Source organism: Sceloporus undulatus, chromosome 2 (assembly GCF_019175285.1).
Source record: "Sceloporus undulatus isolate JIND9_A2432 ecotype Alabama chromosome 2, SceUnd_v1.1, whole genome shotgun sequence".
NCBI lineage: Eukaryota > Metazoa > Chordata > Lepidosauria > Squamata > Phrynosomatidae > Sceloporus > Sceloporus undulatus.
In genome coordinates, this window is record NC_056523.1 from 86,134,912 (window position 1) to 86,147,407 (window position 12,496).

General features: G+C 43.5%; 1 protein-coding gene across 3 annotated transcripts in view; it reads right to left on the minus strand.

The window, feature by feature from the left end:
* Positions 1 to 11,984, minus strand: part of SGCD (sarcoglycan delta) — a 719,570-nt gene extending 707,586 nt beyond the window's left edge. For all 3 annotated transcript variants that reach the window (XM_042451267.1, XM_042451262.1, XM_042451266.1), the window contains exon 1: positions 11,682 to 11,984. The gene's annotated coding sequence lies outside the window, so the exon portion shown is untranslated. The remainder of the gene's footprint in view (positions 1 to 11,681) is intronic.
* Between the last annotated feature and the right edge of the window lie 512 nt (positions 11,985 to 12,496).

Below are 12,496 nucleotides of genomic sequence, written 5' to 3' on the forward strand. Positions count from 1 at the left end.
TTATTTTTTATTTCCTGCCTCTCCAAAGTTCGAGGCAGGATTACAGCAATAAAATAATACAAAGTAAGACATAATAGTACAAGATGTTAATACAATCATTAAATCACTAATATTGAATTTAGGAATTCCTATTAGTACTCTAAAATCAATTTATCAGTAATCAGTGGTCAAAGTCGAGAGTGGGCTATTGTCATCAGCTTTTATATGGAATCTAGTGGATAAGCCCATCAGAAGAGATCTGTTTGAGTGCTTTCTTAAAGGCCTCTGAGGTGGTAATGCAACAGATCTCTTCCAATAGACCATTCCATAATTTTAGGATCACTGCTGTAAATGCCCCGTGGGAAGTTGTTATTAACCTGGTAATATGATGTTCCAGTAAGTACTTTCCTGATGTTCTGAGAGTGTGGGGCGGATTGTGTAGGGAGAGGCATTCCTGCAAGTACCTCGGGTCCGAGCCATGTGAGGCTTTAAAGGTAATATTGTATTGCACCCGGAAGGTAATTGGCAGTCAGTGGAGAGATTTTAATACTGGTATTATATGGTCAAATCTAGATGTACCGGTGACCAATCTGGCTGCCGCATTTTGTACCAATTGAAGCTTCTGGACTTGGTACAAGGGTAGCCCCAAGTAGAGTGCATTACAGAAATCTAAACAAGAGATTACCAGTACAAGTACCACTGCTTCAAGATCTTTTCGGTCCAGGTAGGGATGCAGTTGGCGTATCAACCGAAGTTGATACCAAGCACTCCTGGCAGCCACATCTATATGAAATGACAACTGCAGGGATGGATCAAGGGTTGAGGGTGATAGTTAGGGGCCTGTAACAAAGGATGCAAAGGATGTAGCACAGGAAAATGATACCAAAGAACTTAGAAAATTCCAGCAGGCACAACTGTTTGTGCTCACCCTAAAGGCTGGATGAAAGAGTAGAGGAGGTCAGTGCTTTCATGATCTCTTATGTTCTTGTCTTTCACCAGGAGATGGTTTTCTTTTTTAAATAAGAGTTAAACACAGTACTTACATTGGCCCATACATAAGTTGACTCATGGTTTTGGGGTCAATTTGTTGATTACAATTTCTAGACATATACATGAGTATATATAGTAGATTTATTTTTAGATGAAAATGAAAAGGCCGCACTTAAATTGCAACTATCATGCTACAGTTCTTTTGGATCCCTGAATAGTGCTAGAATTCTACCTACCCCTTAGCTCATTGAATTGCCTATAAAATATTATACTGCTATGCCACCTTCATATATTTGAATGAAGATTCATTAATTTATAAAAATCCATAGCATGAAGTGAGCACATTTTTGTTCCCATACACTTAAGCAATTGTCAGTCTGAATTATCTAGAAAACAAACTGTAGTAACAAGTGTTTCTGGCAAATTCTGTCTACTTGTGGTGCATACAAATACCTAGTAAGAAACAGATACCCCTTGTGCCAAAGAGAAAACAAGTCAAGTAAAGAATATAGGCATTATCATGTGCTTTACATGTACTTAGGAAATAAACAGTAGCTTCCCTGGAAGCAGAAATAAGATTTCCTGACTCCATGTATTGCCAAAATATCATAAAACGTATTTCCCATTGTTATTTGGTAACTTCGGGTCTGCAGCCACCCCTTTACTGGCCAGATCAAGGCAGTGGCAACCTCATGCCATGGCCCTGATCCGGCCTCTGGGGAGTGCAAAAAGAAGCCACAGAAAGCAGCTCCTTTTTGTGCCCTTCAAGGGGCACCATAGTTGTGTTGGCGCGGCTTTATGACACCCCTTTGGTACTGCATCAAGTGGATGCAGCACCAGAGAGGCGTCATGAAGGCACACATCGTGCAGACCAGTGTGCACCAAAATGGTGGGATTAGGGCGCCCAGCTTGAGGATGCTGTGTCCTAATTCCGCCCACAAGACAGCACAAAGTGCCAGTCTATACAGGGCCCCATTTCACATCCTAGAACAAAGACAAGGTATATATAAATCCTCCAGAGTTCTATTTTGCACTACAATTTAGTAGTCTCCCCCTAAACCATAATTGCATTTTCTGCCTTTTTAAGATACCAGTCCCACTGATGAATAATCAGTGGCCGATGTAATAGGAATTACAAGCCTATACTTAAATATTCAGAAGCAAGACCTACCAAATTCAATGTAGCTTACTCTCACACGCATTGGTATACTTTAGCTGCTGTTATTCATATGCCCTGATTTATATGAAATACTTTTGTTAGGAGTGTGGAAAGCAAAATGAGAGTGACTTCCATGCTTTTTAAGTAAAGTGTGAATGGTCCCTTAATCCTGACTGCTACTAAACTGTGTCCATTAAATTATTTGCTTTTTTTTTTGGGGGGGGGAGCAAGATTTGCACCTATTTCAATAGACAGCACAGGATTTTTTCCGTTGGTGAGTCATGCAGCCCATCTTCTATAGAGATATTATTGGTAAAGGTAAAAAAATGCAATGGTTTTGTTAAAGAGCAATGGGCATGTTTACATATTTTCTCAATTTTAGCTTTTTATACAGCTTTAGCTGACTTTGGCTTCATCCATGCTGCAGAAATAATCCAGTTTTATACCACTTTAACTGCCATGGACCAATGCTATGGAATTCTGAAAACTATATTTTGTTGTCACACCAGAGATCTCTGATAGAGATGGCTAAACATCTCACAGAACTACAATTCCCAGAACTCCATAGCCCTGAGTCATGGCAGTCAACGCGTTGTCAAACTGGATTGTTTCTGAAGTGCAGATGCAGCCTTTGCTTTAAACTGCTGTTACTCTGCAGATGTTCTTGCTCTATAATTTTAATTGTTTTATTTCTTATTCTAAACTACCCTGACAAATGTGTTGTGGAGCACCCTTTAAATAGCTAATACACAACTGCCAAAAATCAAACACCGCTACACTCAATGTAACTTACTCCAGAGAACAACACATTACTGCTGTTGTTATGTGCCTTCAAGTCATTTCCAATAATTATCTAGGGCTGAGAGTATGTGATTCTCCCAAAGTCAGCCAGTAGATTTTCATGGCTGAGTGGGGAACTGACTCTGATCTCCAGAGACATAGTCCAATGCTCAAATCTTGCACCATGAATAAACAGAGAGAGTTAAACCTAAGAAAGGTTAGACAAAAATATTCAGAACTCAAAAGTAAATCAACTTTCTCAGTCACGAACCTATTTTAGGGCTAAATGTTTCAGACTACTAGGTACCAACTATCTGTTTTTTCCCCAGCCCTGGTTTCCATACTGAAAATATCTACATTCCAGTAACTTCACATTGTTTGTTGTCAAGACTGACAAGCCACTGTCAAAGTTCTGTGTATGATCCACATGCATCAAAGTGATGCAAGTATGCATCAAAGAATACAAAACTTAGAGGCTCTTCCTTCCAACTCCACATCTCCTTTAAAATTCTCTCCAACATAGCCTGAAGGAAGCATGTCTGAAGAGACTACAAACAGTGAAGCAGCAGCCTTCTTCAAGGAAAAAAAAAGAATTATAGGAAGGATGTTTTTGAAATCATAACACTTGAGAATTTTTTGATTTTGTGGATTTAAAACATTACATATGAGAATTCAGCACTGACCAAAATTAATTCCCTTCTTTATTATCCCATAAAGGTTTCTGAGACAGGGTACAGCTCACATTCTAAGGACACACAGAGCTTGAAAACATAGAGGCTTTCTAGACCGGCATTTGGGACGTCCGGAGGACGTCCCATTTTAAAAAAGGGACGTCTCTTCTAGAGGCCCCTGGGCCTAATACGGACTCCGTCCGTACAAGATGGCGCCGGCCCTTCTACATGGCCGGCGCCATCTTTGCGTATCGGACGCTGAGCGTCCGTACGTGTCGCATCCTTTGTGACGTAGCGAGTGCGCCCCTGGCGCCTCGCTACGTCACAAATGCGACTCAAAAACTAGCTCCATTTTGGAGCTTATTTTTCTGTCTGCACGGGAGCCGCGCCGTGTGGAGGCTCCGGCTCCCCTGCAGACTAACCGGCGGCGGCGGCAGACCGGTTTGTATCCCGCCTTAGTTCTTATAAATTAATTCATTATTATACATCTCACTAGATGTTAGTGCTAAAATAAATTCAAGAGCATCTTCCTCGATGATGATGATGATGATCATTATTATTATTATCAGATTAATAAGTGAACAGCATAATCCCACAATTCACCCATCCATTAGCGATACTATGGCAATGGAGCTCCAGCTATGCCTTCTAGAAGTACAGGAAAAACTCCAGTTCTGAGTAGAATCATAGAATCGTAGAGTTGGAAGAGACCACTAGGGCCATCCAGTCCAACCCCCTGCCATGCAGGAAATCCAATCAAAGCATCCCCAATAGATGGCCATCCAGCCTCTGCTTAAAGACCTCCAATGAAGGAGACTCCACTACACTCCGAGGAAGTTTGTTCCACTGTCGAACAGCCCTCACTGTCAGGAAGTTCTTCCTAATGTTGAGATGGAATCTCTTTTCCTGTAGCTTGCATCCATTGTTCCGGGTTCTGTTCTCTGGAGCAGCAGAAAACAAGCTTGCTCCCTCCTCAATATGACATCCTTTCAAATATTTAAACAGGGCTATCATATCACCTCTTAACCTTCTCTTCTCCAGGCTAAACATCCCCAGTTCCCTGAGTCGTTCCTCATAGGGCAAGGTTTCCAGGCCTTTCACCATTTTAGTCGCCCTCCTTTGGACACGCTCCAGTTTCTCAATGTCCTTTTTGAATTGTGGTGTCCAGAACTGGACACAATATTCCAGGTGGGGCCTGACCAGAGCAGAATACAGTGGCACTATTACTTCTCTTGATCTAGACACTATACTTTTATTGATGCAGCCTAAAATTGTACTTTGTTAAAAAGTAGACAGTGCAGGCCAAGGCATAGTAGGAGGGAGGGAAGTACTGCAGTGGAGGAAGACCCCTTTCCAGTGTGCAAAATAAATATAATTACACTTAAAAAACAATAAGTAGAAATATCTTAAATATATTTCCACTTATTGTAATATATAGTTGGTTGTTATGTACTTTGAAGTCATTTCTTTATTTTCTTTTTTTTTTATTTATAAAAGCATTTTATATACAGAAAACAATAAAAAAAGCTTCAGGTTACTACATAGTATCAGAGAATATATTGAAGTTCACAGATCAGTACTTCCACTTTGAAGTCATTTCTAAGATGAACCTACCATGGGGTTAGCAAAATTTGTTTAGAGGTGCTTGCCATTGCCTGAAGGAGTGGGGATTTGAACCCTGGAACTTTATCGCACACCTTTTTCCCCCCATTATGGGAACTGGAAGGGGACTTTCGGGGCCGTGCACAACCTGCAAAAAACAGATTTTATTGCACAGCGAATCGTCCTCAAAAGGGCCCCATTCCATCCCCCAGCACCAAGCCTTCCCCATTCAGTGCTGAAGGGCACCATTTTCCTCAGTCGGAAGACTTCCAACCAGAACATTTAATGCCCCTCTGCACTGAACAGGGATGGCTTGGTGCCAGGGGATGGAATGGGGCCCTTAGGATGATTTGCTGTGTGATAAAATCCATTTTGCAGATTGTGCACAGCCCTGAAAGTCCCCTTACAGTTCCCATAATGGGGAGGGAAAGGTGTGCGATAAAGTTCCTGGTCTTCAGAATCATAGTGCAATGCCCAAACCATTACATCAGACTGGCTCTCAATAATATATACTACAGTAAAATATATTTTACATTGATGATGTGGCCAGAGTTGTGAATTAGGCCTGGGAAATCCAAGTTCAAATCCTCATATCACAATCCTCAAAGGATAACCTTCAATCAGTCAGCAACTTTCAGTCAAATCTACATCACAATGGAATTGTGAAAATAAAATGGGGAAGGCCTGTATGCCATCTTAAGGTTCTGAGAGGAAAGGTGAGATAAATTTAATTAGCAATAAAACTAGCAATTATTTAAATATTTATTCATTATAATTAGTATAAATGCAGAAACATAATCTCAAAGATACATAATTTATGTTAAGAAAATATACGTATATAACATGGGAGGGGCAATGCTGTAAACTACTCTGAGTGCATGGAGCAGACCAGGAATAAAGTGAAATAAATAAATATGCAAAGTCAGGGTAAGCTCTTGTGTATATAGATCTATGCACCATCTCTCCCCACACCTCATACACCTATTAGTCTTTTCATGATGAATGATCAAATTTGAATTTTCTGAATGAAAAAATAAAAATAATGTCAATGTTAACAGTAAACGATGATGGTGGAAGGCGTGTTCAGCTTAACATGGCCACAGATTTATATATGTTTAAAAGACAAGGTTCCATCATGAAGTATGTGTGGCTGCTGTAGTTGATTGTTTGTTTTTAAATAGGGACTTTCCTCTGTCACCAGCAGACGTAGATGCAGCCTTTTTTAAAAAGGTGTATAAACATTTTTATGCAAATTTATGATACATAAGCATTTTGTTTCCCGGGCTCAGATCTTACAATTAAATATGAAGCATGTGATATTTGTTTCTCACTTTTAATCTGCAATAATTGAGATGCCCAGGGTTTTATTTATTGCAAAAATAAGAATTCAACCATTTTTCAGTTATTCCATACATCAAGGTTTGACATCAGATTAACCATTTTCATGTATGGGAATAAAGCAAAGTTTTCTATCAATACACCCTAAAGTAACATGCTGTCACAGGACTGGGTTTTTGTTTTGGTGTGTTTGTTTTTTTTAGAGAGAGAGAGAGAGAAGGGGGGGACAAGAAAGCCTGTCAGTTACTATTTTGATAATGCCAGAATAAGTGTTTTTCATTTTAAAACTGGGCACTGTTGAGGCTTGCTGTCTTTTCAGGTTTCTGCTACCAATCTCCCACAGTATATAAGAACTAGTGACAAGCATGTTCCTTCCAGCAGTCACAAAACAACAGGCTGATTATGATGGAGCAGAAACTTGTACTATAGCAAGAGCATCTACTCTATGCAGTCACTTCCTTCAAGCAACCTTACTACTTCTCTCAAGTACTGATTGACGAATAGGTATAGGGCCATACGAAGTTATCCCTCTACAGCCTATGCTGGCAGAGAAAAGAGGAAAGGCTCTACCATGACAGACCATATACATGCACACACACATTCACACATGCGCACATGCACACACACCACAAGTGGAAAACAGAGATTGAGAAGAGTTATTTTTAAACCCCAGTTGGAATTCAGGGCATTGTAGTCCAAAAAAGGACCTTTTGCAGGTTCTCATGAAAAGCTAGTGTTGTCAGATCCTTCACTGGCAGCTTAAGGCCCAGAAATGGAGCAGGGCCGAGACACTTTGGGATCCAATGGATCCAAAGTCTCTCTGCAGAGTTTAGTCTGGATCTCCCAATAACATTAAGATGGAGATAGGTAAATGCACTCTCACTACAATTCAAACTCTTTCCACCACCTACATCCAGAAATACTCCAGAGGTATGGAATAGGAAAAGAAAGACTCTATTCACTTTCCAACCTGACAAATGCAAGCCATCACAGCTGTGGATGGGTGAAGTGATAGATCCATCACATTGCTCAATCCTTCCAGTCTCCTTCAAGGTTGTGCCACCCATGCAAAAACAGATATCATGAAACTCCACATTTGCTGATTAATGAAGCAAATGACACAACCAGGATTCGCACTGCATATGGTCATAACAAAATCTTCTCAATACTGTACTGTTAAGCAAGTCTCAAGAGCCTTTCCTCTAAGTGTCAGAGGATTTCCCTATCCCTATGGCTGGGGGTACCAAAGAAAGAACCCAAAAGCATCTTACATTCAAGGCACAAGCTGAATGACCTTCTGCAGCACTGTATCTCTATTCCTAACTCATTGTAAACTCTTTCCTTCTTTCTGCAGCCAAGAACAGTGTTGGTTTATATGTTTAACTACATCTTTAATTTCCTCTAATGGGAAATTTTCCCAATAAAGATGTATGGAATATTTTGATGTGTATTCCATATATTCATTAAAATTTGTCAAGCCCAAGGCTAAGAGCCCAAATCCTGCAGATTTGACTTCACAGTCATCAAAACAGTATATCCAGGGGACCAATATATATGACGATTATGACACAGGGAATCACTGGTGTAAGGCCTGCAATACCATCTGTGGGAACATGTTTGATTTCTTCACACATATGCCAGGGACGTAAAGAGTTTAGGAAGGGGGGGGGGGTTCCAGACTAAGTGCCACCAGTAATAATGGGGTTTTGAGTGCGGCGGCGCAGCAGCACACACCATTCATTTTTCTAAGTGGAAGGGGGGGGGGTCCCGGACCCCAAGAACCCCCCCCCCTTGGATTGGCGACGACCATGCTAATGCCAGATAAGGAAGCTAGGCGACATTGGATCCATACAACAGACCTTGGGCTTCAAAAACTGAAAATGAAACAAAGCAGGAAATCACTAAGCACATATTCATTAAAATTCTGTCCATCACTGCACAGCTACCAATTTGTTGTTACTATTGTCATTGTCATCAATGGTACATATATGGTACATACATATATGGTAAACCATGCCCAAAGTAGCTCAAAATAATGCAAGAACAAAGCAAATTTATCCATTCTACAAGGTAACATTCCAAGATCATTCTTTACAGTTTTAAAGCTGGACCATGCCAGTCCCAAACTCCAAACCATTTCTCCCAACCTTGGCCAAATGGAAAGGGCCGGAAAGAGAAGCCAAGACCTAAGCCTGACAGTTTCTAGGCACCTAACTCCCACTTTGGGTTGTAAATATATAAACTTGGACAGCCTCAGACCAGCTCCTCTTATTTCTCACCTACTCTAGCCTTCTCTGCTCTCTAATGTCTAACAGCGCTCAGTACTAACCAGTTAAACTGTAAATCATTGTGCAGTTCAAAACCTCATGTTTTCTAGCAGGACATCCTGTTCTTTTTCTTTTTGGCCACCTTCAACTTTAGGTTGATTTTCCTCAAAACCTGAGCACAGTACAGGCTCTGAGCCTGGCTGGAACAGCGCCATCAGCTGCACTCTTAGTTCTAGCTTTCTGAACCAACCTCCAGAAGTTTGTAGCATTACCTGGGTGTTCAACTCTGCTCCAGGTGAGCAGTGGTTCAACTTCATTTCAGATATTCTTCCACAATGCAGAAAGTCATAATGAAAAATTATTCTGGAGCATGATCCAAAAATAGTATGTCAAAATTCACAAGGGATAAATAGATAAATAACTATATCTCTTCTTGTATTTCTTGGCGGGAATGGGGGGGGGAATGGTCATGTGAATGAATTTGCAGGGATCATGATATAAAGAATCGAAGTTGTTCTAGTCAGCCATAGTCTTCATTATACAGAAAGAATGTTGTAATTTTTAGTCAGTTTATTTTTCATCTCTCTGTGTTATGGTTATGTTACAGAAAGCAGTGGATGCTTTAAAAAAAAAAAGAACGCCTGTCACAAACAATTCCCAGCCAACCTCCAAAAGCAAAATTCTTGAAATCAATTTATTTATTTATTTACTGTATGTCTCATCTTTCTCCTGATATGGGATTCAAGGTGCCTGGATGAAAACGTCAACAGTGTAACTTTTTTCCTCCTGAATCTACCAAAAGCAGCCTACAATGTTGTGAATGTGCCATTCCCTCTGTTGCACAAAGTCAAAGAGACACTTCCATTTTCAATAGGTATTTTTTAATTTAATTTTTTAACCTCTGTTTGCATCCCAAGATCCCATGAGTCGAAAAGGTGTGAAACACACAACATCTGTCACTGATGAACACCAGTAAAGCTCCTCAAATGCACTCTTTAATACCATAAACAGCAGCAGTCACAGGCTGAAATATCAAAGCAATCCAAAGAATGAATGATGCTCCCTTAACAGGTCACACTGCAAGACACTTTGGGATGGAAAGCTCGCAGCAAGATGCCTAGGCTCACTTATATGACTTTTCAGATAAAGCAATTCATGTAGTTCACAAGAATATTCACACACTATTACTCTTTGTTGCTTGGGGATAGTTCTGACATTATTCCTTTTAAACCATTTGGTAAGGCTTAATCCAAACAAATCAGCATGTATGTGAATGTGCCTTTAAATGAGGAGGAATGTAAAATAAAAAACCAAGAAACACTGGATAAACTGAATCAAGCTGAGCAGATTTCAGTTTACACTCCCACGTTTTTGATGTGTGTGTTTTTTTTTTTTTGCAGACCTACATTTTGTCTCTTCCCGTTTATTCCATTACTCTGCCAAACAAAATAAAGAAAAAGGCTACACTTCCTTGATGTCACACTTCGCGTGAGATCCACTAGAATCAACAACTATTTCAGAAGAACATCAGAAAGTTATTAAAGGTGTTATCCAAAAGGCCAGCAATCCAAAGTTTTACCATTCATGGCTGAGGGATTTTGTGACTGAAAGGCTATCATTTTTCCAGAAGGATTGTTGCTGCTACATAACGCTTTTTTCCTGCAAGGGAGAGAAGTGCAACATAGAGGAACACACATTTATGCCAAACCCCTCGTCTGCACCTTCCATCCAAATGGTATCTTGGCTGCCCCAAAGTTTGTGTCACCCATTGAAGACAATTAAAGTGATTCGGCTGAACGTTCTCTCTTTCTCAGCAGCACACTGTCAGGAAAAGTGACATCTCTGGACTGCACACATGCCTAAAAAGGGAGGCAAGTCACACTTTGCTATGTGCCCCTTCTGAATTGAACAGGAAGCGGTGGCAGCTTTCATCCAGTGATAAAGACCTGCCTTTTGCTCATTCCTTCTGCTCCCCAGACCCACCTGTTGATGGACAGGTTCAGCCAGACCCACTGCCTGGCTCTCTGTCTCTGGGACCAAAGAGCCAACATTTCTGCTTCTGACAAATGCGACAGCCAATGTGCATCTCAAGGCTATGTCCAGGCTGGTGCCTTGCCTTTCTTGCAGTGGCCTCTTCTGTGTGTGTGTGTAACTTGTTGTACTCTATCAGGCATGCCACTGCTTTTCCCTCACTACTGTCACCAAGAACATCCAGGAAAAGAGCCCTCCCTTAAAGGCCACCTGGAGCAGGGGGCTTTGCAAATATCTTGGGGGCTGAAGGGCAGCATCCCCCTCAGGCCACTGGAGAGGTTCCTTTCTCCTTCGTGGATTAATAATAATAATAATAATAATAAAATTGTATTTATATGCTGCCTCTCCCCGTGGGATCGAGGCGGCTTACAACATCGGGTAAAACACAGTACTGTATAAAATACAACCTAGAAATTAAGCTACATGCCATTCATTCCCTCCTTCCCCCCGTTCGTCCGTCCCACAATAAAACATCATGAAAGGCTCCAAGAATTAAAAGACTGAAGGATGAGTAATTACGAGATGCAAACCAGGAGGCCACGCGCGTCAAGTCACCCACAGACACACACACACACTCACACGAGTGAAGATAGACAGGCCAGGCGGGGTTCAGAGCCGCCCGAGAGGGAGCGGAGGCAGTCCGGGGCTTCTCTTGCCAGAAGGTCAGCCCGAGCCAGAAGGGGCCCAGCTGCAAAGGCTGCCCAAGGTGAGCTGGGGGCTGGAAAGGGAGCCAAGGGTCATCCATCCTGGCCCCTTCTGCCAGGCAGCCCCAAGACCCCCGGGTCGTCATCCAGCCCAGCCCTCCGACGGGAGGGAAGAGCCGCCTTCTCCCTCCCCGGGCGACCCTCCCGGAGCCGTACTCACCGGGGCTCTGCCAGGCGGCCCTCCCCAGCAGCTCGGGAAGGACGGGGCTCCGCAGGAGGGGAGCAGCGGCGCTTCCAGCCGGTGCCGGCGGAGGGTCACTCCATGAGGGAAGGGGAGGCAGGAGGAGGCGGGGAGCTCCGGAGGAGGGCCCGGCTCAGGAGATCATGGTGCCTCCCGCGGGGGGGGGGGGAGCCAGCCGGCCAGCCAGCCTCTTGCGCCAGAAGCAGCAGCAGCAGCAGCAGCAGCTTCGCAGAGAAGAAGGCGAAGACGAAGTCCCCCTCCTCCTCTTCCTCCTCCTCCTCCTCCTCCTCCTCCTCAGGCCCCCTCAGGAGAGAGCATCCTCCTCGCCGGGGCAAGACACCAGCCGCCGGGTGCGGCATGCACGGAGCCCGCCCGCTGCCTTCCTGCCAGTCCCGGCTCAGCGCCTCAGCCCTCGCTTGGGGAGCCCTCCTGAAGGCAGGCAGGCAGGCAGGCAGGCAGGCAAGGAAGGAGAGTCCCCCCGCCGCCTTCCTCTCCCCTCCTCCTCCTCCTCCTCCTGCTGGCTGGGCTTCTCTTCTGCCGCTGCTGCTTAAGCTCCCTGCGCCTCTGCTGCTCTTCGCGGGGTCCCTGCCCCCCAGAGCTCAGCGCCGGGGAGGCAGCATGGAGCCCCACTCTCGCCTCTCGGGCCCCAGGAGGAGGAGGAGGAGGAGGCGGCGAAGGAGCTCCCCACGTGCCCCCCTCCCTCTCCCTGTGCTGAGTGTGTCCTGTGTGTGTGTGTGGCTCCCAATCCAGCCAGAGCCGGGCTTTCCTGGCGCGCCCTCCGAGGGCAGCCGGGA